The sequence below is a fragment of the Diceros bicornis genome, chromosome 4 (assembly GCF_020826845.1).
Source record: "Diceros bicornis minor isolate mBicDic1 chromosome 4, mDicBic1.mat.cur, whole genome shotgun sequence".
Taxonomy (NCBI): domain Eukaryota; kingdom Metazoa; phylum Chordata; class Mammalia; order Perissodactyla; family Rhinocerotidae; genus Diceros; species Diceros bicornis.
Window position 1 is genome coordinate 27,704,479 of NC_080743.1, and position 24,320 is coordinate 27,728,798.

Sequence of the window (24,320 nt, forward strand, 5' to 3'; positions counted from 1 at the left end):
ACTAGGCAATGGGGTGTGGGATGGAATTAAGGCTACAAGAAAACCTGCCTTACATCTCCCTTCTGTCATGCTCTTTTTAGGAATCAAGTTGCAAACAACCACTTGCCCCTATGAGCAGGCTTTACTCTAGTAGACTAGCTGGCCTCCCAGCCGGCCTCTGGAGAATCATCAGCCCACAGAGCAGTGCATGTGTGTGGCTGACTGACTGCAAATCAACATACCCATCCTACTTGGGATTACCCAAGGCAGTGGTTCTCAGAGTGTGGTCCCCAGATCAGCAGCATCAGCATCAGGTTCACCTGGGAACTTGTTAGACATGTAAATTCTTGAGTCCCACCCCAGACCTACTGAATCAGCAACTCTGGGAGTGGGGCTCAGGAATCCGGTTTAAGTCCTTCGGGTGATGAGGGCGCTCACTCAAGTCTGAGAACCACAAACCTGAGGACCACCCCCTTCAGGTCTTCCTGAAGTTAACGTTGGGCATTCTGTATAGTTTATATGCACCGGCAGGCCTCCTAATCTGCTCAGTCATTTCCATGTAATGGAAAAACAATAAAAAAGAAAAAATTTTATTTATATAGATAAATAAACAAAAAAAGGCACAGAGGACGCTGGATGGTGCTGCTTTAAATCATGATGCACGTGATGGTCTGTCCACATCTTCAGGGGCAACGTGCTGGCAAGATCAGCCATCCAGTAGCCAGCAACGGATGCACAAGTAAGTAAAGAAGGCCCCTGAACCGTCAGATGAGGTGTCACAAGGCCCTGGGGTCCTCTCCTAGAACTGATGCACTTTTAGATGTACTCTGTAGAAGCCTGACCAACTGTGCCTTGGCCCCCAGAAGGCTGTGCCGGATTCTGTGCTCACATCCCTTCATATCTCACAACAGCCCTACGGTAGGTGTTTCTTCTCCATTTTATAAATAAGGAAGTTAATGTTCAAGTTCACACAGGAAGTAAATGGTAGAGCTGGAATTCACCCCAGAATGCTGGACTCCAAAACCCCGGCTCTCACCTGCCTCCTCTGATTAGAAGTGCTGAGTGGGACTTACAGGTAAGCACAGGTGAGCTGAGCGGTCGAAGGAAATGCTAAGACAAGAGAGGAGCCTGAAACCACAGCCAAAGAGCCGTAGGCAGCTCAGTAGCCCAGCAGCCATTACTGGGTGGTAACTGGTAACAGTAATTCATTTTCACGAGGAAAAAGTTAGGGTATGTTCATGCAAATCCAAAAGGTAGGGAGGTTTGCAATTATTTTAGAAAGGCTAAAATGCAATATGGTTACACTGAATAGTTTAAAATAAAAATATCATTTAGTTATTTGGAAATTTTACTTTTATGGAAAACAACCCATTTGCTGATGGTGTTAGCTAGATAAGCGAGGTATTGCTGCAATATACTTTTGTTCAAGTGCCTGGTGAGTTTTTTGAAGAATGGATTTGGTGTTAAATTCTGGACAGGTGAATAGTGTAGGTATTCCTTGTATTTCACTCTGTTACCAAACCAGGTTTGTTTTTGCCTATCACCCAGAAAGCCAAACACGGAGAGAACAAGATTTCAGCAGAGAGAGGGTTTTAATCACAAGGCAGCCAGGCAAGGAAGTGGGAGAATGAGTCTCAAATCTGCCTCCTCCAAAATGGGGACTCAGGCATATTTATGGGGTAGAGGGCAAGGTGGTTTGAAGTGTGGGGATAGATGATTGGAGGTGAGGTAATTGATGATCTGCACAAGCATAGTTAGATTTCATGCCTCTTCATAGGATGCATGTTCACAAAATGGTGGCGTTAGCATGATCTGAGGGTGGAGTTTTTAGCCTCTCAACGTCAAAAGGTCACTTACTGGGCATCTGGAGGGCTCAGTTGATGGGTTGGTGGTCTCAACTGGCCTGGACAAGGGGTCCTAATTAGTGAAAAACAGCTCAAACCCCCATTACCATGGTGACCCAGGCGCCAGGGAGATGCTATCTATACGAACCTAGTTGGAGTCAGCATATTGCCTAAGCGGCGCAGTTAACAATGGGCAGGTGAACAACTAAAAGCTATAATCAGTAATTGCAAAAAAGAAAAAAACTTTAGTTACTAGCTACCTAATCATCAATGGCTAACTGTTTCCCGGTTTCAGCTCCGTGAACTCAAGAGAGGATGCAAGTGGTTCAAAGCATTTCTTCTGTAGTCTGGGCAATCAGCATCCTCCCAGAATGCACTTTAAACTACAAGGTTTTTAACCAAAGCCAAGCAAATGTAAGCAGCTTTTTATTACTATTATTGTTTTAATAAGCATCTTCAACAAACTTACCGATACTATCTTCCTGAAAAAAAGAATCTGATTCTTTTTCCCTGGTAACAAGGGAACAACTTATGAAAATACTGCCTTACAGTACACAGAATGAAGCAATGATAGGCAACAAAGTGGCAATTAATTAGTACTTGGGCCTCCTGCCTGTTTCTAACATGTTTATTATTTCTGCCCTTGCAAGGAAGGGTTGTGATATTCCACATGAAACACTAGAGAAGTCAACAGCATTCCTATTCTGAGGATGGAAGAAACATTAATTATTCCTTTGAATCCTATTGGGTGAAGTGAGTCTTTTTTCTTCCCTTCCCCAAACACAACAGGAGAATTATTTCCTAATAAAACTTCCACTAGGCCAGACGGTGTTGATGGAACATAATTTTTAACATGCAGTGGCCTGGAATCTGACAGATATTGGCAGAGTGGGTGCCCCTGTTTTAAAAAGCTGAACGTGGCTGACAGTAATATCGCTGCTTCCTTACGTCTATTATAGTCAGTGCAAGGTTAGACAAATACATTCCCACCAGCACAAAACAGCAACCTTCCAAAACGTATGTCAGTGGTGTATTTACAGCCAAATCCAAAAGGAGCTTGTACTTCTTACGCTGCTCCCATTAATGAGACAAATGTCAGCATCCAGAAGCTATTTTTTTGTTCCTGCTTATCAAATCTTTCAAAAAATTGATAACTAGTCTTTATAGATTGTGAAAGTCAGATATAACTCTGAATGTATTACTTTACTGGACCCCTTGGGGTAAACTTATCACCTGGAAACCATTTTACATGGACGATTTGACTTTCATGTGGAGTGTCATAATGCACCCTAGATGGAAATCTAAAATAAAATATCTGGACTACAACCTTCCTCTTGGTGGAATTTATGATTCCCTCAGTATAATAATTTTGAAAATTGTATCCCTTAAGCTCCAGGACTTGATATATTATGAACTGCTTGAATTGAAGAAGCTTTCCAATAGGCTTACATGCTATCTAGAGGCATGGATTAATTTCTATGGAACTACAAGCTTATCTCAAACTGTTTTTCAGCAATCTAAACTGCCAGCTTCATCTTCTTTCTAGGAGAGAATAGAGTGTCCATTTCATCTCTGGCAGCTCCAGGATGCACTGCTTTTAGCAAAGCTCTTCCAGAAGACAATGGCCGTGGATCCACTAGAGAATTGGTTGTGTTCAGTCAATCACACCCCAGAGAGACTGGCATCCACTTGGGGCTCTTATCTTTCTATTTCTCATGGAATTTTCTGGTGTTAATTATACTCTGGCCCAACTGAACTGGTATACAGCGAATGCTGGTAGGAGGGAGTCTGGAGGGCATTGTTTTCATGAAGTTAGAGACCAGCTTTTTTTTTTTTTTTTAACTTTAAGGAGCTTGTGCTGCCAAAGGGAAACTGTTCAACTGTCTTCTGCTGCTTTCACAACCCCTCTTCTCTCATCATAGACCCTGTGCATTGAAAATCAGCAATGACCAGGTATATAAGAGGCCCCAGACTGTCCAAAGGCAGAGAGGACCAGAAATCTTTCAGCAGGGCTCATTCTAATAAGACTCTTTTTCCCTTCACCCATGTCAAAGTTGAGTTGGGAATACATTTAATTATACGTTTCATAGTCAATTCTGTATATAGTAAAGTTATTGCTAACTGTCCTGACATAGGGACAGCTTCCATAAACGCTATGTCCAGGGACACAAAAGTGCAGGGCTTGAGAGCACATGGCAATAGAAACCAACGTGTCCTATGGCCTTAGCTGGTAGGATAACGTGGAAGTATTAAGGATTAGTCACTCCACAAGAAAACTTGAAATTCCCTGAAATTTTACAGCTCGTGTATGAAAGAAATAGAAGTTTTCCCCAATTTGACAATAATCCTAAAATTTTATATGACATTACCTATAGCAAGCTGTGGAGATGAAATAAACTTTTTAAAACTATCATTAATAAAAACAAATTTTTATCCACCACATTCGAGGATACACTGAAGAGACAGTCAATTGTAGAGGAAAAGTGTGATAGAGGTGTGTAGCCAGTTAATCAAAGTATGTTAGTTTTGTGGCTTTTGTGGGGTTTGTAATCTATTGCAATTTCTTTTTTTAATTATAATTTGTTGTGATTTTTTTCTCAACCTAAATAAATATTCACTTTTGTGCCCAATTTTGTATCAGTAATGTTGTATTCTTTTTCTTAAAGAGAGCCCTCCAACGGTATAAGCTTCAGGCCTCACAGTACCTGGATCCACCCCTGGATGGTTTACTCACCCTCCTCTGATCCTGGGAGACCAGTCTCTGGATAATAGAATCATCTTCTATGTGTATAATTTGATCAATTACCAGGACTAAGCTTTTTAGAATATATAGTTTAAAAATCTTTATTAAACCTAAAGTATCATGCGTATCTCCATAAATCATTTTAAAAGAATATAGCGAATACATCAGCAAACTAACATTGAGATTCTTTTTTCAAGTGAGCATAATCATGTTCTCCAAACACTCTAAAGTTGTCTATGAAACATGTATATTTATGGTGAGTTTCTAAATTTTCCTTTTTCCTGGCTAGCTATTGAATTATTTACTAGTTATCTATAATTATCCCTTTTAAAAAGTGTGAGTATACCAAGGACTTTAAATCTTATTACACATAACATCCAGTAAATGTTAATGTGTAGGATTTAAAAATGTGTTAAGAATTAGGTACCGGACTTATTTAATAAATAAATAATTCAATGATCAAACATTGAATCGATATGAATAAAGTCTATTACTTAAAGGAACACAGGATACTATTTTTCTACAGGAAAATCTAAAGTTATCACTTAAGTGATCACCATTTACAGGAAAAGGTTCTCCCTGGGGGAGCTGTGGACTGGTTGGCGAGGTGAAAGCAGTGTTATGTATTTCTTTGGCGTTCCCAGCAGCCAATATACAACCAGCAGTTTCTAAAAAGCTCTATGTTGCTGGTAGGGAAGGAGCCAATCAGCACCCGGACTGATGCAGGGCCCGAGTTTGGGGCAGATTTCAGAAAAGCCCCGTCTACTGCCTCCAGGCGGCGTGGGGGACGCTTGTCTGGAAGCAGAGCGGACGGTCCCAGGATCCGTCTCTTGCCAACTGTGACCCTCAAGCCACAGGCCACAGGGCAAGCAAAAAATGGTGGGCACTTGGCAAATTTGTGGGAATTTCTGGGCTACAGGAATTTCCCCCCTAATCTTTTAGCCAGGCTGTTGGAAAACTTAGAATATTGAAACTGGAGCTTCCTTTGGCTCTTCAAAAAGAGGCTAACCCTGCCGCGGACAGACTGAAATCAGAGAAGGCGCCGCAGTCTCTTCCCCAGGAGGCTCCCGGGCGCGCATCCTTCTCTGTTGGCTGTGTGGAAAACCAGGTTCGCACTTGGTAACTTTGGCTGTCACGGAGCCTATGCATTTGTAGAGCATTTAGCTTATTGACCTAAATGTTCTCATGTTTAGGGAAAAAAAAAGTAGTTTAATTAATTCACAATAAAAATCCTCCATTTCATAGAAGATAAAACTCATATAACCCAAACAGAATTGAATGTGTGATGTGATGCAGTCATCAGCATGCGGCAGCCTTAAAAATTACAATATCTGACCTTAATATGTGTGACTCTATCAGGATTCCATTGGCGACATGTATATTTTTCAATATTCCTCTCTGAGCTGAAATCATGTCATTTATATGCAAATGACCACATCTTCAGCAGCTGCTGCTTCTCGGTTGAAGCCAAGGGACTTATTTGCACTTTATAAAGCCTCATAAATAGATTTTGCCTCTAAGAGCGTGGGGGAGCAGGAAACCCATGGTAGCCTTTTATAGGGACAAGCTTCTTTTTGTTTGGAAAGCCAGCGGCCACCTCTAACAGGACAGTTCTCAGTTGCCAGAGAAACATGGTTCCTCACCCAGCCAGCTCTCCCCCTTCCCTCCTTAGAAAACATGCTCTTGTCCGCCTGGGGCCTTCTGGAGACCCCATGGCAGCTGTAGGTGTTGTACAACCTCTGGTTGTGGTTTAATCCAGACTTCAGTACAAGGTGGGCTGCTCCTTGAGCACAGCCTCTTGCCAGGTGGTACAAGCAGGTGTCCAGCTCTGGGAAGACCCCTCAGGCCCCCACAGGTGGCCCTGTCTGAGGAGAGGAGGAGGAGGGGGACTCCTGGGCAAGTGGAGAAGAATTTTTCCTTTTATGAGTTACGAGTTTCTCTTTTAAAACACTCTACATGGGGAAGGGGCAGCGTTTGGGGACTGTTTGTACGCTCTGATTGCCCAATCAACCAGTATTACGAGGGCATTACAAGCTCACCTTAGGTCTCACTCCCGTGAAGCCAGCCCTGGTCCCAGCTTCTCTCACCACCATCATGCCCCCACTCCTAGTCCAGTTGCTTTTCTTGTCTCCTCTACACCATTCACATCCCCTCATCGTTCCATCACCTCCATCTCTGGTCTCCCCTTTACACTCCGTCTTCCTAAAAAAGAACCTCACCTTAATTCATGTGATAAGTACATAGCACTTCTCCTTTTCCCCTTCCACTCCCATCTTCCCAGCTGGTCATTCTTTTTCAACAGAATTGGATGGAAAAGGAAAAGATTGTGTGCATTTGGTGTGCAGATAACATAAGTTCTACCCATTTTCTATTAATGTTCCTATAAAACCACCCATGCTTCTACTTTGGGATCAACAGAAACATTCTATTTACCACTTAAGACCATTTAAGATATACTAAAAAAAATAGAAGAATATTATGAGATAATTGTCTCCTGCTGTTAGGTGCTAAGACAAACCTGAGGCACTTATGAAAAATAAATAATGATGGGAGGCAGGGTCGTTTATTTATAAAGCTCTGTGCTGCTGATTTGGTGATAATGATCTATTATTCTTGTCAGAATAATAGACTATTCCTGGAGCTTCATGTCTGGTGTGTGAGCAACTGGCAGGGCAGAGATGATTATACTGTCTGATAAATGTGTATAATCATCGAAGACACCAGTTGACAATATTATCATTAAATTGTCACCAGCTTGGCAAAGAGACGAACATCCCCAGCACATCAACCTACCAGAGATGTTTATAACTACAAAACATCCAAGCACAATATTAATGTAGATAACTGAAATCCCACACACACCTCAAAACCCAGCCACTAGGAGGAGCAAAGTGTGGCCAGGGAGGACTTGGAAGGAAATGATACCCAGCCTTATGAGTCAGGAGTCCTAGGCTCTAGTCTCATCTCTCTGAGCCTCAGTTTCTTTAATTTTAAAAATGAAGATCATATCATGTCATATCATATCCATCTCACAATATTATTCTGAGTACCAAAATTTTAAAAGATATAAAATACAAAGTATCTAATAATAATAGATTCCATCTTCTATAAAGTTGCTCTTGGTATACTTATGATTTTACATTGGTTTACTTTTTAAAAAATATTGTGGTGAAATACATATAACATAAAATTTGCCATCTTAACCATTTCAAAGTGTAGAGTTCAATAGTATTAAATATTCACATTGTTGTGCAGCCATTACCAGCATCCATCTCCAGAACTCTGTTCATCTTGACAAACTGAAACCCTGTACCCATTAAATAATAACTCCCCATTCCCTCCTCCCCCAGCCCCTGGGAGCCAACATTCTACTTTCTGTCTCTATGAATTTGATTACTCTAGGTACCTCATATAAATGGAATCATACAGTATTTGTCCTCTTGTGACTGGCATGTTTCACTTAGCATACTGTCCTCAAGGTTAATCCATGTTGTAATGTGTCAGAATTTCTTTCCTTTTTAAGGCTGCATAATATTTCCTTGTATGTATGTACCACATTTTGTTTATCCATTTGTCCACTGATAGACACCTTTTTGGCTTCCACCTATTGGCTATTGTGAATCAGCGCTGCTATGAACATGGGTATACAAATGTCTCTTTGAGATTCTGCCTAAATTTTTCTGGGTATGTACCCTGAAGATAAATTACTGGATCATATGGTAATTCTATTTTTAATTTTTATTTGTTGATTTATTTAAATTTATTTTTTTATTGAGGTAACATCGGTTTAGAATATTATATAAATTTCAGGTGTACATCATTATATTTCGACTTCTGTATAGACTACATCATGTTCACCACCAAAAGACTAGTTGCCATCTGTCACCATGTAAATGTGCCCTTTTACCCCCTACACCTTCCTCCCCCTTCCCCTCTGGTAACCACCAATCTATTTTCTGTATTTATGTGTTTGTTTGTTGATTTTTTTATCTTCCACATTTAAATGAGATCTTATGGTACTTGGCTTTCTCTGTCTGACTCATTTAGCTTAGCATAATAACCCTCAGGGTCTGTCCATGTTGTCACAAATAGCAAGATTTCATCTTTTTTTTTATGGCTGAGTAGTATTCATTGAATATAAATATATATACCACATCTTCTTTATCCATTCATCCATCCATGGGCACTTATGTTGTTTCCAAGTCTTGGCTATTGTAAATAATGCTGCAATGAACATAGAGGTGCATATATCTTTTTGTGTTTTCATGTTCTTTGGATAAATACCAGAAGTGGAATAGCTGGATCATATGGTAGTTCTATTTTTAATTTTTTGAGGAATCTCCATAATATTTTCCATAGCGGCTACACCAGTTTACATTCCTACCAGTAGTGTATGAAGGTTCCCTTTTCTTCACATCCTCTCCAACACTGTTATTTCTTATCTTTTTAATAATGGTCATTCTGATGGGCATGAGGTGATATCTCATTGTGGTTTTAATTTGCATTTCCCTGATAATTAGTGATGTTGAACGTCTTTTCATGTGCCATTTGTATATCTTCTTTAGAAAAATGTGTGTTCAGATCCTTTGCCCATTTTTTACTTGTGTCGTGTTGTTTGTTGTTGAGTTTTATGAGTTCTTTATATATTTTGGATATTAACTCCTTGTCAGATATATGATTTGCAAATATCTTCTCCCAATTGTTAGGTTTCCTTTTGTTGATGGTTTCCTTTGCCATTCAGAAGCTTTTCAGTTTGATGTAGTCCCATTTGTTTACTCTTTCTTTTGTTTCCCTTGCCTTATTTTTAATTTTTTGAGGAACCACCATATTTTCCACAGTGGCTGTACCATTTTACATTCCCACCAATAGTGCACAAGGCTTCTAATTTCACCACATTTTACCATCACTTATTTTCTGTTTTTTTGATAGTAGTCATGAGACTACTTTCTTTTTTCTCTCCAAAGTCCCAATACATAGTTGTATATCATAGTTGTAGAGTTGGAGCTCTTCTATGTGGGACGCTGCCTCAACATGACTTGATAAACGGTGAGTAGGTCTGTGCCCAGGATCCGAACCGATGAACCCTGGGCCGCTGAAGCTGAACGTGCGAACTTAAAGACTATGCCACTGGGCCGGCCCTGAATTACTTTTTAATACAATTATGTACACGAACCTTTATCTAATATTATCATGAAAGTTTTCACATTTGGAATGATTTTTAGTTTTTTAACCACAGATTCGATACTAATGTGCTAGGTGCATTTATAACTACAGTAGAGAGTGATTTAGGAGCTGCTCTGACACCTATATTATATATTTTTTAATCTACATTTTAACGAGATCCTCAGGTAATGCATAAGCACATTACAGTTTGAGAAGGGAAAGGAAAGTTAATCTCGACCCTATTGCAAGCAGATGGCAGCTCAAGTCAACTCAATTCTATTATACAGGGGATAGCAGCTGAATCCCAGTAGCCATGCCTGTAACTTCCCTGCTGTCATCACTGCTGCCGGTACTGCAGTCAGTCCCTGCTCAAGCCACACCCCACATCAGCCCCCAGGTGAAGTGTAGATGGGTCCACCTGCCCCAGCCCCAGCCCATGCAGCAGAATGGTGATTGCCTGAGTTATGGCTGGGCTATCAGGTGCCATGTCTCCTCCCCATCTCTGATTATCAAAATGGAAGGTTGATAATCTGGTAACGGAAGGCCTTTTGGCATCTCTTTAGGATGCCTGTTTTCCTCACCTTCTTCACGGCAGGATTCTGCTGAACTGCCTCTTAGATCCTCAGGCCATGTTTCAGTTGTAGGACAAAGAACACGCTAGGCTCTAACGAATGATTGGTTAGGATCTTAGTGGTCATCTAGTATAGACTCCTATCTACAGTGGAATCCCTTCGATAAAGTTCTGTCAAGTGGTTGTCTTCTCTGTGCTTCAACATCTCCAGGGATGGAAGCAAAGCCACACAGTTGACTTATACTGACTTTGCTCTTGAATAAAACATTTTTTAAAAAAAATACAAGCTGCTAAGACATGTACCCTATACTCTGCCCATAGAGTTTGACATTGGACTAAAGTAAAAGACTAGAATTTTTATAGGCAAATTTCATATTGTTAGATTTGGTCTGTTGTTTCAACCATATGAGAATTTTTTGAATCCTAATTTTGTTTCTTTGTTTGTTTGGTGAGGAAGACTGGCCCTGAGCTAACATCTATTGCCAATATTCCTCTTTTTGCTGAAGAAGATTGGCCTTGAGCTAACATCCGTGCTCATCTTTCTCTATTTTGTGTGTGGGACACCACCACAGCATGGCTTGATGAGCGGTGCGTCGGTCCCCACCCGGGATTCGAAACTGTGAACCTCGGGCCGCTGAAGCAGAGCAGGAACTTAACTACCACACAACTGGGCTGGCCCCTTTGAATCCTAATTTTGTAACTCAGCATTCTTTCATTGATCAGCATGCTACAGATGTTAGCATAAAAGTCATTAGTGAAAATGTTGAACAATTTAGGGCTTAGGGACTAACCTCTAAGTTATTCCTCCTGGAAATCTTCCTCTGGAGTTATTTTTTAACCAGCACTGTTTGAGTTACTCAACGAGTTAAAAATCCTCCTACCTGTAACAACTAGCCCACAGTTCTTTCACAAGCATATTCTTGGTCATGCTGAAATTCCAATACTTCTTGTCTATAAAATTCCTCTGATTTCCAGTATACAGCCCTTTAGAAAAAGGAAAATGCATTTAGGTTGGTATGATGTATTCTTACTGAACCTACACGATTCCTAGAGATCACTATTTACTTTGGAAACTGGTAAAACTATCTTTAAAATAACTAGTTCTAGTTATATTATTTACTTATTCACAATATTTATTCTTTCTTCACAATTTCTTAAACATTTGTGATATCTTCTCAACTATTTAGTCTATAAAATAATAACGATAAAATGAATAGCTACCATGTGTCAAGTACATATTATGTGCCAGGTGCTGTGTTGAGGTGTTCTATACTGAATTGTCACCCTGGCCCTATGAGATATATACTATTATCCCAATTTTACAGGTGAAGAGACTGAAATTTAGAGCTATTAAGTAACTTGCCAGGAGACTCCAGGTCTATCTGACTCTAAAGCCTGTTTTCTCAATCAATATATCATATTACCTTCCCTTGGAATGCAGTGGTTCAAATGTGGAATCTTGAACAAGTTGGGGCTCCAATTCCTTCTTATCAACACTTGTTCCACTCTTTCTGGTAAACTCTGATGAGCAATCTTCTTACCCAGGAAAAAAAAAAGTAGTAAAATAGGAGTGGAGATGTTCTGCTTCCTTGTTGCTATTACATGCCGATCCAGCATCATTATTTTCAAGCTGGGGCCTTTCCCTTCCCAGAACTCTTCCTACTCTGAATTTCTTATTTTCTTTAACGTTTTTATCTGGTTCTGAGCATTAGTCTTCCTCCAAGACTTGAGTTACTCCAAGACCTTGGGTATGTGTAATCCTGTTCACCTTTCATCCATGTCACCGGAAAGTTTGCTGTCCAAACTTATTGGTCTCATTGAATTCCTCCAGCTTTTCTTCCTCAGTGGGACCATTGCAATAGTCAGAATCAAAATGTGCACTTATTCATTTTCATCATTTGCCCTACTTTTAATGGAGTCACTATCATGACATCAATTATCTAGCTTTTCCATTGGACCCGTAAGAACTAATGCGTTTCAGAGAAAGCCAAGATTACACTCAACAGTCTGTCCATTCTCTGACTGCATATGGCAACAGGACTTTGCTTGGTGTTTTATATGATATATATGTTTCATCTAGGAAACCCTTTTTGCATTCTCAAGAATTTGCTGGGGTAGCACACTTACAACATCAAGAAAACAACAAATCTGCTATGACTCTGTCATATAGAAAACTTTCCAAGTTGTCAGCCATGGAGCATCTGATGTGGAGAAGGGACACAGAGTACTGATTAACAGCCCAGGCTTGGAATGAGCCAAATTTACAGGGAGTCTATTGTAAGTGACGTGGTGATGGTGCCATTTCTTAAGCTTTAATTTACGCAGTTGAAAATAGGGATAGTAAGAATGGGATAATAGGATAATGCCTATGTTCCTTAATGTGATGTAAGTGCTCCTTAGTTATTCAGCTCCTTGGCCCCATGTGCCATTTTAATCAGCTACCCAAATCTCCTTCCTCGCCTACCCTATTAGCCAAAGGGCATATCCCAAACTTGTGACTCCGATGAAGACACCTACCCACTTTCTAGACTTTGTGAACATTCTCCTCATCCTCCAAGTGGTTCACTCTTGTTTAATTTTGAGCACAGCACAGAGGCCCAGTTGATTAAAAGACATTGTTTATAGTCGTAAATATCTTTTTAGAAAATGTCTTCAGGTTTTAAAAACCTGGGAGAGGAGAATTAATCCATGAAAGGACTGGTCTCTTCCCATGCTTAGGAAACTCACTGACACTCCATTTCTCCAAAGGCCTGAAAATAAACAGGAGCAAAGTGAGCTTGTGAAGAATAGAAGGCAAAGCAACACCTTCCACTGCAGGGCCTCCATGGTGTGCGGTCAGAGCTCTGTCTTGGATTATGGGCACAGTTTGGGAACGTTATTTCAGTCCAACTAAAATGACGTCAGTGTAACTCTGTGCCATGAGCCCAAGCATGGTGCGTTAGTTTCTATTGCTGCTTTGACAAATTACCACAAACTTAGTGGCTTAAAACAACACAACTTTATTATCTTAGAGTTCTGGAGGTCAGAAGTTCAAAAGTCAGTCTCACTGGGCTAAAATCAAGGTTGCTTGATTTTAAAATCCAGGACTACATTCTTTCTGGAGGCTCTAGGGGAGAATGCATTGCCTCGCCATTTCCAGCTTTTAGAGGCCGTCTGCATTCCCTGACTTGTGGCCCCTTTCACCATCTTCACAGCTGGCTGTGCACCATCCTCAAATCTATCTCCCTCTCTCTTTCTCTCTCTCTCTCTCTCTCTCTGACCTTTGCTTCCATTATCTCATCTCCTTCTGACTGACTCTCCTGCTTCCCTCCTTCACTCATAAGGATGCTTATCAGTACGTCGGGCTCATGCAGATAATCCAGGATAATCTCCCCATCTCAAGATCCTTAACTTCACACTTGCAAATTCCCTTTTGCCATGTAATGTGACATATTCACAAATTTGGGGGTTAAAACATGGATATCTTTGGCAGCCTCGTTTGTCTACCACAGGTATGGATTATACATTCTTTCCTCAGTCATAGGGCCTAGATGTTATCTGTCCCAGTTTATATTTTGCAGTCAATACTTCAAATGGGACAAGTTGGCATCCAGAGAAGCCAAAGTTAATCAAATAAAAAGGAGGTATCAGCATGCACTTTATCACATCACCAAGAGAATCAAAACAGTCAGATAGTAAATTTGACTTCTTGTCATGTTGAATTCTTTCAGTGCTATGTTATCAGAAAGAGGCAGTACTGTTATAATGTAATTTATATAGTGCCTTCCCCTGAGTGATGAACAGAATATTCCTCAGTATCCTCAGAGAGTTAGTCTCTCTAACTCTTTTTATCCCAGCTCAGCCACTCCAGCAATATAATATGCAGCAATATAATGTCTGTGTGCAAGAAATAAATCAGACTCACTAAATTTAAGGATATTCACTTAAAGAAATTCCTTTTGGAGTTTCTTTCTTTTTTTTTTTTTTTTTCTTTCCTCATTTGAAAATGCTCTTCTTCGAGTACTATAGAGCCATTGACCCACATTAGATTAATTAGGTCAATTAGCCTTTATATAGTAATTACCACTCAGATGGCTTTGAATAATTCTCTTTTAATAAAGATATGTCTTAAAAAGAGATTATCAACTTAAATTCCTGCCACATAGTAGCATTAAGAAAACATGCATTTAGCGATTCTTTCTGCAATGTGGCTTTGGGTAGAGCAGTGATACTGGGTAGAAAAAGCTTAAAGACTTTACTTTGGTGAGTTGATTATTCACATTCACACATTGTTAAAAGCCACACGGGTATTTTCCATTCAGAGAGGCTGCTGGTAACCCTGATTGCCAAGCCTAAGTCAGGGCAACTCCCTCCCTTCACCTAACCTGTCAATATTAATTCCCGAGTTTTTAGACTCACACTAACCCTAGCACCTAACCTGCACCTCTCACCAGCCGTCAGGACTATCTGAAATTTTTTGCTCTCTGCTTCTGTCCTTCAACAACATCCCCACGTTTTATCTTATTGTTGACAATGGCTACCAGTTAATGAGTGTTTGCTAGGTTCCAGACATTTCACATTCATTATTCCTAATTGTTACCTGGCGTTAACTCACTAACGAATATTTGTTGAGATATTTGCTCTCCATACTGGAGATACAGTCAAGCGGGTGTCCTATCTCCATGTGGTAGTTGAGGAAACCGAGGCAGAGGAGTCTAGGGCAGCCCAAGGCCGTGCGGCACAGGAGTTTGGACAAGCCCAGAGTCTGCCTGGCTCCACGGCTCAGCACCCTCAACCCCTAGGCTGCTCCAGCGGGTGCACTGGAACTGCTGTCTGATTTGGTAGCTATCTTTGAAAACTCAATCCACTGTTTGGGGCATAAGGTTACCAATGAAGTCAGGACCTTCAAGAAAATGGCTCATCAGGAATCAGGTTGAAAATAGAAAACTCAGTTACCTAGAACACAGGTCCCACTATTAGTAATTAAAGGCTTCAATTTTTTTTTTAACTTCAGGATTCTGATGTATGTTCAAGTGCAAAAAAGTTGATGTACTGCTTAAGTGAATACATATGAATGGGACGAGGGGTAGTTTCAGGTGTGCCCTTTCTGGTTTCTGCTGCTGCGGTTCACTCAGTCCCTGACGTATAGACCAGACGACGGCACTGCTGCACTGGCAGTTGTGCGTTGACATTAAATGCTTTGTGGTCTGGGATCTGCCACTGAACAGAAAGGACTCTGTGAGTAAATTTACTCTATGCTGAGATCTGGACGTTTGGATGGCCTGGAATACGGAGATAATTTTGTTTCTGTTTGTTGGTTTGTTTTACAAGCGTTTTAAGTTTTAGAACCATGTAGGAATCAAAGTTTCATATTGGGAATATAAAAATGGTATTTCTGGAGGGCAGTTTGACAATTTGATTCAGTGATTTAAATGTGCATTTCTAGTGAAAGGCAAATAGATAAATATGTATGCATAAGAATGCTCACTGAAACATTAGTTATAAAAAAAACTGGAAACATTCTAAATATATATCAAGAGGGTAGTCATCAAATAAGTTATACACATCCATGCATGTACTACAGAAAAAATGAGTATGTATATCAATACATTTATATTGTATTGTTAAATGAAAATAAAGATTAAAGAACAGATTATAATCCTGCTTTAAAGTGTGGGTGCATGTGTGTGTATCTGGATGGCTATATTCCAAAATAGGCAATCTGTGATTATCACCAAGTAGTTAGATTGAGGGTGATTTTAACTGCTTTGTACATTTCTGTATTATCTGAAATTTCCTTTTTTATTCTCTTTTATCCCCATTTCTTACTTATATCACCCAAACCACTCCCCGGTGACAACTATTCTAATGCATTTGATGTAAATCTTTTAATTTGTATGTATTCCTACAAAATATATTGTTTGCTTTTTGTACAGGTATTTCATATTTACTTAGATAGTATCACATCCTGTTTCTTTCATTTTTCACCTAGTACTATGTTTTCTAGATCTATGTTGCTATGTGTACTAGTCTATTGCTGAATCATTTTTGTAGGATAGGTATTGTAAATAAGCATGTTCTACTTTCATAATAAAAAAAAAAAATCCAATAAAGCTCTTTGTATTGTGAAGAAGAAAAAATAAAGAAAACAATCTTTCTTTCTTTGGACATAAGAGCATAAAGCCATAAATTACCCTACATAATTTTGTCAATGATGTCCAATATCCAAATAAAGAAATAGTTATTACACTGGAGATTATATTTTACTAAACACCTCTACTTTAGAAAAGTGTTTGGACACATGCAATTCTTTTTTTTTTTTTTTTTTGAGAGAAATAATTACTTTTATTGAGTGCTTACCATGTGCCAAGCACTGTCTTTTCTATAAATATAGAAAATTCAAAGAGAAAAGAGAATATTTCTTTCTATGAAGACTCTGAAATGCTTGACTTATTTTAGGAGGCAAAAATTTCAAAAGACAAAGTTATTTTAAAAGTGAAAAGTAGTCAATGAACTTATTACAGTGTGTTCTCACTATATATTAAAAATGAAATTAAAATCATTTAAAATAAAAGAAACACGACACTGTAATGCAAACAGTAATTGAGGAAAATCCCAAAAGGATAGGAAACGGTTGATGGACAGCACAGGAAAATGAAAAGACAATCAGAGGAAGTAATAAAGCCTATTGGGGAAAACCTGAAATTTATATATTGAAAGTTCATAATTTTTAACATAAAAATCTAATAATAACTGCTAATCCCTTTTCTTTAAAATTTAATTTAAGGATAAAAATAGAACTTCAAGAGTAACTTTATTCAGTCATATTTTTATAAGAGAGGTATCAAATATTCTCAGTAAAGATTTGTGTTTAACTTTCAAACTTTTCTTCCAAACAATATATTCCTAGATGAGAGATATGAAAAAAATCACATATAACTATATATTATGGGGAAAAACATGGCAAGATGAGAGTCATATTTCAAGCAGATGTTACTGCAATACAATGATCCCAGAAAGGTCACAAAGAACTGTGTTTCCTCTCTGCCTTATTTAGGCCAGTTTTCACTGAGAGCAGCAGAGAAGCTTCATAACACAGCACCGGCAGACGAACCAAGTTGCCCTAACTAAGAGTATTTTGTTGAAAACAGGACCTCCTTGTTTTTTTCCCTCCCTCTCTCTCTCTCTCTCCAAAATATTGGGTTTCAGAATGAAGTCATTGACCTAGGAAAGATAAACAAATAGTCTTCAGGGACACAGAGGCAGATCAGAAAAGCAGATTCAAGTATGGAAGCTTAAATGTGAAAACCAAGAAACAAAATAGTGATCTGAGAGTTCAGGACAAAGAGGGGAGAAGAGTTGTCTACTAGTGTTGATAGGTGGCCTGCAAGAGGGGAAAGGCCCAGCACAAGGACCAGATAATCTAGGGAGAGGGTCAGAGCACTTTGCTTCTCTGGAAGCTGGAGTTAAACTGGAGACCAAGACTGTACGATGTGTCTTGGCTAAGAGCCCATCTGAATTTGCCTTAGATTCTCCAACAGGAAAACTCTAAAGATTAGGAAAAACACGGATTTGGATGATTTGAATGCACTTTAAAGATGCAGCAGTATTTCATTCATTTCTAGGCAGAATGGCGTAATGGCTATGCAAAAGATTCTTGAATCACACAAAAGTCAAGCTTTGTGATATTTGGCAATTTATTTAGCTTCCTCATCTATAGAATATATTTATAATAAGAGAATTCACCTTATTAGGACAAGCAAAAAGATTAAACTAAATCCCCCATCTATAGGGCTTAGGACAAGGTCTGGCACATAGTACATATTCAGTAATGTTAGCTAGTCCTGGGTGTAGTTATTTAAAAAAAGGAGGTATATTTACCATTTGAGCATCTGCCTGAGACTCAGATCTGAATTTTTACATTAATTGAGATTAGTGTATTTTAATGTCTTTGACAGATCATATTGAATCTGAGGAAGACATTATTTGTTACTAATAATATTAGGAAATGAGACTTCTTGCACAAATCTATCACTATTAAAAATATAGTGGGTACAAATCTCAGTTCATGAGCTCAAGTATGCAAGAAATGTTAAGTTTTCATTTCTTTTTTTTTTTTTCTTTGCTAAGGAAGATTTGCCCTGAGCTAACCTCTGTCGCCAATCTTCCTCTTTTTGTATGTGAGCTGTGCCACAGCATGGCCACTGACAAGTGGTGTAGGTCTGCGCCTGGGAACCACCGAAGCGAACTTAACCACTAGGCCACCGGGACTGGTCCTAAGTTTTCATTTATATTTCAAGCCCCCATTCCACTAGATGTTGGAAAAACAGTCTCAGTCAACTCAAAGTTTCCCCCTCCGACACTGGGATTGCATATATGCTCCAGGAGGCTATGACCTGTTGTCAGTTGTCATCTGTCTGTGCTTTTGTCTGCAGAGACAGACATCCTGATCCTGATGGCCAGTCCACATAGTTTACAACTATATCCACTTGTGTTGGACACTAGCTTCTGTGACTTTTGGGAGAGTGAGAAAAGGAATGGAGCTCTAAAAGACCCTACCTCATCCCCCTACTAGTAGCCTCTGGCGCATGGGAAATGTTTCTGCTGTTTCCCATGCCATCCTGAGGCACAAAGGGACTTTGTGAGGCCATCTTAGTCCCGCTTTTTAACTCTAACATACCACACTGCATCTCTATTCCTCCTATTCCATTGGCATGTGGGAATGAGAGAGAAGTCTGGGGTCTTGCCACCTTCTCAAATTAAATAGGAAAAGTGACATTCCTTCTGCTCTTTAATCTCCAAAATTATGCAGAGAGGAGTGTTCTATTATTCCCTAAACCTTACCATACCCTACTTCAGATTAAAACCAAGAGAAAGCTGGACCCTAGGCCCAGCATCTCAGCTCTTTTCTTTTCCTCTGACTTCTCTCTTTTTCCACAAATCTAGAGAATCTTCAATCTTGGGGACAGGAAAAACAGATTTTGACTTATCAGGTATTTTTCCAATTCCTTTGTCTCAAATCTGGATCTTGGCTTTTGAAATTAAAAAGAAATCAAGGATTTGACAACTCTTCCTTGAGGAATGTCTACTTTCATAGTTTTCAAACAGTAATGCAGAGCAAGACCATCCTAATCTACATACACCATATACTACAATATATGTGTGCAATATTTTAAAAATATAAGTGTAGCAACAACTATGGGTAAAATTGTGTTTATGAACTATTATGGTTAATAGCTAGAAAAGAATTCCTTAACACATTTAAGAAAGAAGAGAGTGGAGTGAAGTACATTTTACATTTCTGATCAAAAGATACAAAGTTTACAAAAGTGAGCATGAAGTATAACTCTTAATTAGGAACTGAAGTAGGAGAAGTATGAAACCAACCTGGGTTCAGTTCTGGTTCTATCAATTATTAGCTGAGAAACTACGGGCAAGTAATTTACTATTTTGGGGGCTCAGTTTTCCCTTCTGTAAGTTGAAATTTTGAATTAGAATCTCTAAGTTTTTTTTATCGTACCATTCAATTATTTCCCTCATTTAAAATATATCACATAACAACAGAAAGAAAAAATAGTAATTTTTAAAATAAATCAAACTCTCGTAATAAATTTCATTAAAAAAGATTATAGTAGTGGGCTTTAGCACCTTTTCTGGTGGTGATAGATTTGAAGCTTTAAAGAACACCACCCCAGGAAGAGGAGAGTGCACTGGTGCAGGAGTGAAAGGATTGGATCAGTTGTCCTTGATTTTTCTCTAAAGATTGAAGTATTGGAGCCATTGAAATAAAGTTTCAGCATCCTCCATGGTTTATGTGTGTGTGTGTGTGTGTGTGTGAGAGGAAGATTGGCCCTGAGCTAACATCTGTTGCCAATCCTCCTATTTTTGCTGAGGAAGATTGGCCCTGGGCTAATATCCGTGCCCATCTTCCTCTGCTTTGTATGTGGGATGCCTGCCACAGCATGGCTTGATAAGTGGCATGTAGATCTACGCCTGGGATCTGAACCTGTGAACTCCGGGCCGCCGAAGTGGAGCACACGAACTTAACCACTACTGCACTAGCCGGCCCCATCAATGTGTTTTTTTTTGACGCCGTCATTCATATCAATCTGCTGGAAGAGTTGTCTTTGAATTATTTTCTGATGTGTGCCCCAAAACATAGGAGAATTTTCATTGTCTTTGTACAGGTGAAAAGGGGACAGGGAAATCAATTCAGAAGACATTACATTGTAAGAGTTGTCTCTTTCACAGTTGTCAAAGATTCTATGGTTCAAGGTGGTGACTTCAGTGAAGGAAATGGAGAAGGTGGGGAATCTATTAACGGAGAATTTTTTTTTTTTTTGGTGAGGAAGATTGGTCCTGAGCTAACATCCCTTGCCAATCTTCCTCTTTTTGCTAAGGAAGATTAGCCCTGAGCTAACATCTGTGCCCATCTTCCTCCATTTTGTATGTGGGGTGCCACCACAGCATGGCTTGATGAGCAGTGCATAGGTCTGCGCCCAGGATCCAAACCTGCAAACTCCAGGCCACCGAAGCAGAGTGCGCGAACTTAACCACCATGCCACCAGGTTGGCCCCTAATGGAGAATTTTTTGAATACGAGAGTTTCTCTGTTAAACACAACAGAGAATTTCTCTTATCAACGGCTAACAGAGGGAAGGATACAAATTTGTTCACGGTTCTCCACAACAATGAAACCAATTCCTCATTTAGATGGGCATCATGTTGTTTTTAGGTAGGTGATTTCTGGTCAAGAAGTTATGAGAGAGAGAGAAAAATCAGAAAACAGATGCAGCTAGCAAACCATTCGCTGAGGTACAGACCCTCAGTTGTGAAGAGCTAATTCCCAAACTATAGCTAAGAAAGAAAAAAAGGCATAAACCATCATCCTCATCATCCCAGCAACTCAGATAGCTCAAGAGATTCTCAGTCCTCTTCTGATCCTTCTGATTGTGAAAGTGCTTCTCAAGAGAAATTAAAAAAAGAAAAGAAAAAGAAAAAAGAAACATAGGAAAAATTCCCAAAAACACAAGAAAGAAAAGAATAGGGAGAAAGGCAAGAAAAGCACATCTAGTGAAAGGGAGGCTGAAATCTTGAAGCATAACCCCAGTCTACTGTCTGTCTAGAACAGTTCCCTCCTACAAGTGAAAATAGATTCCTAACCAGAAAAAGGTGCCCCCAAAGCTGATGAAAAAGAAAGGGAAAAGAGAAAGACAGAGACAGAGACAGAGAGAGGAGGATATAATCCACCTAACTGCCAGCCTGCTTCATACCAGTGGCAACTTTTAGTTACTAGGTCTGGCAGGAAAATTAAAGGAAGAGGACCAAGGCGCTACCGAACTCCTCCCAGATCCAGATCCAGGAATGGTTTCAGACACAGTGAGACTCCTTCACATTGGAGGCAAGAGATGCAGAGAGTTCAAAGAATGAGGGTATTGAGTGGTGAAAGATGGATCAAAGGGGATAAGAGTGAGTTAAATGAAATAAAAGAAAATCAAAGCAGCCCAGTTAGAGTAAAAGAGAAATATATAACTGATCCCAGGCATGTATCTGAGAGTCCAAACAAAAAAAGTGAAAAGAAAAAGAAAGTTAAAGATCATAAATGTAACAGCAAAGAAGGAGACATCAGAAGAAATTCAGAAAAAGATGATAAATATAATAAAAACAAGGTGAAGAAAAGGGCCAAATCTAAAAGTAGCAGTAAGAGTAAAGAGAAATCAGAGAGTAGGGAAAGAGATACAAAGCATAATAGACATGGAGAAAAGAGAATGAGGCCAAAGAGTAAAGAAAGGGATCAGGAGGATGTTAAAGAACAAGAAGTCTTATTATAAAGAAAAAGATCAGGAAAGGAGTAGAAGTAAAGAGAAGTCTAAATGGAATCAAAAAGTAATGAGCATGATTGTAATAAAAGTAAGGAAAAGAACAGACGAGCACAGTCTAGGAGAAGAGAAGGTGATATAACTAAAGGCAAACAGTTGCAATGGTAGAACAAGAGAGGGAGGCAGAGGTAGGGACAGGAGCAGAGGGTGAGATCTAGAAGCCACGACTGAGAACACAGCAGAAGCAAGGAGTACCACAGACACAGAGGACAGGAGTACAGGAGAGGAAGGTCAGGGAGCCGACAGGGAAGAGCAACACCACGAAGTAAGGAGAGGAGGAGAAGCAAGAGATTCCAGGAGCCCAGAGAAAGAAGAAGGCAAAGCAGAAACAATGAAGAGCACAGAAACCAAGAAAGTTAAGAATTCACATGGAAAAGAAAATTCTGAAGGTGAGAAAAGAATGTATGCATAAAATCATAATCATAATAGTTCAAATAAGAACACGGGAAAAAATGCTGATGGAGATCAAAGTCCATTCTCAAAACTAAAACAAAGTAGTCCAGACAATGAATTCAAGCTCTCCACATTGAAAAATAAGGAGCAAACTTTATTGAGAAGGTTTGCTCTCAAACCTGGTGAGAAGACCAGATCCTCAGTGGGAAAGGAAAATAAAAAACCAAAGCGTTAAGAAAATGACCACGTACATGATAAAAATTAACAATTTGATCATGTATAAAGCCCTGGAACAAATGAAGACAAAAGTGAATGGGTGCGTTGTGCAAACTCATTTCCATTCTGTCTCAAATTTTAAGTTTTAGAGACCTGCTGATGAATCTCCTTTACGCTGTTTCCCTCTTTTCATTGTTTTTGGGTTGTTTTATGTTTATCCTTTTTTTTTTTTCCTAACGCAGACTTCATTGAGTTGATATTTTGATAATCTGCAACCTAGATAAATTGTACTAGATAAAGTTTTAAATAAACTTGAAATAAGAAAAAATATTGTAGTAAAATTCTTTTAACTTTAAAAAATTTTTAAGTTTCTAAATGGTAAAAGGTTTAAGTTTCCAAACTGATCAATACAAAAACTAAGGGAAAAAAAAGACAACTTTATGGTGTGCGTAGTTTCTGAAAGATTGAAGCCATCTACTGTCATAAGGAAGTACCTCAGGCAAAATGCTAATGTCAGCTGAATTTTAATAAAAAATTTTATAGCTACAACATATAATATGTGAGTGCAGGTTTATGAGCATTTTCCTAAATCTTTCAGAATACTATAGGGTTTTTTGTTTTGTTTTGTTTTGCTGAAGTATATAGGGATTTTTAAGGCATATGTTAGTTTAGGGAAAGGTTTCTGAATTGAAATGTGAAAATAAGCAAGACAGACTGCTTTTGTGAATTATCTGCTTTTATTATGTTAATTAAAACAAAACTCTATAGAGCATCTAAGTGCCTCTGAAGCTACATAAAAACATGCCCAGTTGATGCACGAGAATTATAAAGATAATTTATACAGTTGGTGAAGAAAACAACCTATACTGAAAGGCAATTAAACAAGAGCTATATCACATTTAAAATAGGAAATATATGTGCAGAAAACCAAGTAATCATCATTACTCTTATACTTGTCTTCTGGAATGGATTCTCTTAAAATTCTGATATTGCCTCCTTTCCTTTCCTTTCCACCTTGAACGAGTGCTTCCCACACTTTAATGTGCACATAGTCACCTGCAGATCTTGTTAAAATGCAGATTCTGACTCAGAAGGTCTGGAGTGAGGCCTGAGACATTCCAACCAGCTCCTGGGAGTTTCCCAGGTCACTGGTCTTCGGGTCAGAGTTGGAGTAGGAAGGCCTTTAACTACTGGCAGCCAGGAGTTGAAATGCTGACAGATAACAAGTGCCAGTGTTTTCCTTTTTGTTTTGTTTGTTCCACTGACTAACCAAAACCCACACCAAATTCTTAGCTTAGTTTACTCCTCTTTGCCCCGGCTTCCTCCTCACTAGTGCCTTCTCTAGTCCCACAAAAGTAAAAGTTCTTAAATACAGACATTTATTATCTAGGATGCCATAGGTAAATGTCATCCATGTAAGCCCTAGGCTAGGGGTTCTCAAAGAGTGGTTTCCTACTGTGCTTGAGAAGGGTGTCTTCTAGAAATAAGGTCATGGTAAAGAGACTCTTTGTGTGACTCTACTAAGGAGTAAATTGTGCAAAAACCTAAAAGAGT

At 39.2% G+C, this 24,320-nt stretch overlaps 1 pseudogene; it reads left to right on the plus strand.

Annotated features, from left to right (window-relative positions):
* Positions 1 to 645: 645 nt before the first annotated feature.
* On the plus strand, positions 646 to 22,908 carry LOC131400970 (peptidyl-prolyl cis-trans isomerase G-like; annotated as a pseudogene).
* The last annotated feature ends 1,412 nt before the right edge of the window (positions 22,909 to 24,320 follow it).